At 39.3% G+C, this 4,335-nt stretch overlaps 1 protein-coding gene across 1 annotated transcript in view; it reads right to left on the bottom strand.

Annotated features, from left to right (window-relative positions):
* Positions 1 to 4,335, bottom strand: part of COMMD1 (copper metabolism (Murr1) domain containing 1) — a 222,942-nt gene that overhangs the window by 78,075 nt on the left and 140,532 nt on the right. The gene's annotated exons all lie outside the window — the stretch shown is intronic.

Below are 4,335 nucleotides of genomic sequence, written 5' to 3'. Positions count from 1 at the left end.
ACAATTGGCATCTTATAGATGAGAAAATCAAGGTTAGAAAGAGCTAATGTCATTTGTCCAGATCATACAGCTACAAGCAGTAGGATCAGGATTCAAATCCAAGTCAGTTTGACTCCAAAATCCTTGCTCATTTCACTAGAGCCAGCTATTTAATTTTTATGGTTTTTTTTTTGTTTGTTTGTTTTTGTTTTTTGCTGTAACTGTCTATTCACTAATTTCACTCCTTCTCTTCCTTGGGTGAAGCTGAAATCTATGTAGCCATAGTTCCAACTGCTTTGAAGGAGCTAAATTTAGTATTAATACATTGACAAACTAAGTTGATACAGGTTACTGTAGGTACTTTAAAAAGACACAATAAATTCAAGGATCATAGAAGATGTGACCTCAGTTTTTCCTGGAATACTTTCTGTTCTTCTTCTTTGCCTATTGATTTTTACATTTGCAGGATTGAACTCAGGATGTCAGCCTTCCATGACATCCCCAATCTGGGTTAGATGCCCTCCTGTGATGCTTTAGCATCAAAGATATTTATTTCTTAATTTTTGAAGGAAAAAGTTAATGCTGGAATCAGAGGAATCTGGTTAATGCAGGAGCTGAGACTACAGTTTAGGTCTCTTGACACACTCAGATTTCGCCTCTTAATCATGTTGCTTTTTTATGTCCAGTTTTTAGTAATGGATATAGAATATCAATGACAGCTATGTCCCTGGTGTCTAGAATACCCAAGGAGAAGAACTCTAAGGCATTGTTTGAAGTCGTCTTTCTCCATTCCCTTTTCCAAGAACAGGTGTAGGTGGCTTTTTTTTCTTTTAACATTAAAGGAAAATGTTCTACTTTCACTAATGATGGAGTACCTTATATTTAGCCTATCATCCCACAAATGAGAATTACAAAAACTGGACAAAACAAAACAAGAACAAAAACTATCTGAAGGCACTGAAAAACAACAGCAGATAAAAACTGCTGCGGAGGTGACGCCTAGAAATGGCATCAGCTGGAAGAGTTAACTGATCTCCCCCCCTCCCCGCCCCCCGCTTTAAAAAATTTTAAACAGCTTTTTGCCAATGGCAGGCTTCAGTGAGTGCTGGGTCAGGTAGTACTATCTGCAGTCTTATCGGCTTGAGGAAACAAGAGTGCAGCGTTTAAGACACTATATCAGCTAGAAATGGAAAGGAAATCCTCTGAAGAAAAGACAACCACACATGCTGGGCATGGTAGCTCACGCTTGTAGTCCTAGCACCTTGGAAGGCTGAGGCAGGCGGATCACGAGGTCAGGAGTTTGAGACCAGCCTGACCAACACAGTGAAACCCCATCTCTACTAAAACTACAAAAATTAGCTGGGTGTGGTGGCAGGTGCCTGTAATCCCAGCTACTCGGGAGGCTGAGGCAGGAGAATTGCTTAAACCTGGGAGGCGGAAGTTGCAGTGAGCCAAGATTGTACCACTGCATTCCAGCCTGGGCAATAGAGCTAGACTCCATCTCAAAAAAAAAAAAAAAAGAAAGAAAGCCAGCCACACATAAACCCACACTCTGCATATAAACTCTACTGAGATTTCTGGCTGACAAGTAAACTCTGAATGTACAGGACAGATTCTAAGAAGCCCAGATAAAGTTAAAATATCTGAACAGAAGTTTCAGCAGGTACCCACTGCAGGCAAGAGAGAGGTTGGAGTTAAGACTCAGTCAAGTTAACTGCCTGCAAACACAAAAAAATCAACATTTCTCAGAGAATCATAACAGAATTCATAGTATCTACAATGCAGCATTCCCAATGTCCAGTATACAATACAAAATTATTAGCTATATGAATAAACAGGAAAATATGACACACACTCAAAAGAAACAGTTGGAGACCAAACTTGAAATTACCTAGGTGTCGGAATTAGCAGAGAAAGCTACAGTGATAACTATGATTAAGGATGTAAAGAAAAAAGATGTTTGAAAATTAACACACAGGTAGGAAATCTCAAAAGAGAAATAAAAACTATAAACTAACCAAAACGATATTCTAAAACTAAAAAATATATTTGAGGTAAAAAAGAAAAAATTCCCTAAAAGGTGAAAACAGCAATGATGCAAGGGTCAGTGAACTAAAAGATAAATAGAAAGAAATTATCCAGTTTGAAAAGAGAGAAAAAAAGATTGGGGGAAAAAAACAGAGCCTGAGAAACATGTGGGATGCAATATTAAAAAATTTAACATCTGCATATTGGACTCTCATAAGAAAAAGAAAGGGAAGAGCAAAAAATTGTCTTTTGCTGAAGACAAACAACAAAACTGTTGATTGGCTGAAACTCCATATTCATCAAAAATATCCATCAAGAATAAAGATGAAATAAAGAGATTTTCAGACAAGCGAAAACGAAGCCAACTCCCTGCCCAACATACCTGCACAACAAGAAATGCTAAGGGAAATTCTTCAAACTAATGGGAAACAAAACTAGATGGCAAAACAGATCTTCAGAAAGAAGTGAAGATCAGTGGAACTGACAAATATGTAGTTAAATATATAAGACTATGTTTCATTCTCTCCTCATCTACTGGAAATACATGACTACTTAAAGTAAAAGTTATAATACTGAAATACAGGGTTATCACATTAAGAGAAAAAACCATGACAACTACTGCATAAAAGAAGAGTCATAAACAGAATTCTGTGGTTGTATAATTCTTGAAGTTTAAATTAAATGGTATTGTTTTATTTATTTATTTTTGGAGACAGGGTCTCACTCTGTCACCCAGGCTAGAATGCAGTGGTATGATCTCAGCTCACTGCAGCCTCAACCTCTCAGGCTCAAGGGATCCTCCCACCTCAGCTACCCAAGTAGCTGGGACTACAAGTGTGTGCCACCACAACCAGCTAATGTTTCTGTATTTTTCATAGAGACAGGGTTTCACCATGTTGCCTAAGCTGGTCTGGAACTCCTGAGCTCAGGCAGTCCACCCACCTCAGCCCCCCAAAGTACTGGGATTACAGGCATGAGCCACCACCCCAGGCAAAAGGGTACTGTTTTAATTCTAAGTATACTGTGAGACGTTAAGAATGTGTATTGTATATAGTCCCAGCTACTTGGGAGGCTGAGGCAGGAGAATGGTGTGAATCCGGGAGGCGGAGCTTGCAGTGAGCCTAGATTGCACCACTCTACTCCAGCATGGATGACAGAGCAAGACTCCATCTCAAAAAAAAAAAAAAAGAATGTATACTGTAATCTCTAGTGCAATCCTAAAGAAAGATGTAGCTGCAGCTAAAAACCCAAGAGAGAAATTAAAATGGAATTCCCCCCCCAAAAAAATTCATTAAGCTGTAAGAAGTAAAAAAAAGGATAAACAAGAATAAAAACAGAAAGCAAAATAGTAGACCTAAATCCAACCATGTCAACATACTAAACATAAATGGAGAAAGCACTTTAAAAGCAACACTGAATTATCTACAATAGATGCACCTCAAATACAAAGACAAGTTGGAAACCAGTTGGAAAAAGACATTTGATGAAAACATAAGTATAAAAAGGCTAGCTTGCATCTATAGTCCTAGCTGCTCGGGTGGCTGAGGCAGGAAGCTCTCTTGAGCCCAGGACTTCAAGGCTGTAGTGGGTTATAATCACACCTGTAAATAGCCACTGCACTCCAGCCAGGCGACTTAGTTCCTTTAAAAAAGCTTCTTATGGCATAATGTTTCAGGGGGAAAATAATGGGGAGAGATAATATTATTTTCAGATATATACCCCAAGATAGAGTATTACCAGAAATAAAGACTGACATTTCTAATGATAAAATAGGACAGGCATAGTGGCTCATGCCTGTAAACCCAGCACCTTGGGAGGCCAAAGCGGGAGGATGGCTTGAGTCCAGGAGTTGGAGACCAGCCTGTACAACACAATGAGACAAAAAACAAAAAAAAAATTTTTTTTTTTAATTAGCTGGGTGCCGTGGCTTGCACTTGTGGTCCCAGCTACTAGGGAGGCTGAGGTGAGAGGATCACCTTAGCCCAGGAGATAGAGGCTACAGTGAGTCGTGTGATCACACTACTGCACTCCTATTTAGATGACAGAGTAAGACCCTGTCTCCAAAAAAATAATAATAAAACAGATAATTTATCAGAAAAATATAATCATAAATGTAGATATGTCTGATATAAAGCTTCAACCTTTAAGAAGAAAATTTGTGACCAGGTGCAGTGGCTCATGCCTGTAATCCCAGCACTCTGGGGAGGCTGAGGCGGGTGGATCACAAGGTCAGGAGTTCGAGACCAGCCTGACCAACATGGAGAAACCCCATCTCTACTAAAAATACAAAATTAGCTGGGTGTGGTGGCACATGCCTGTAATCCCAGC

This window comes from Colobus angolensis, unplaced genomic scaffold (assembly GCF_000951035.1).
Source record: "Colobus angolensis palliatus isolate OR3802 unplaced genomic scaffold, Cang.pa_1.0 Scaffold425, whole genome shotgun sequence".
Classification (NCBI taxonomy): domain Eukaryota; kingdom Metazoa; phylum Chordata; class Mammalia; order Primates; family Cercopithecidae; genus Colobus; species Colobus angolensis.
The sequence above is the reverse complement of the archived record's forward strand: the minus strand, read 5'-3'. Positions and strand labels throughout refer to the sequence as shown.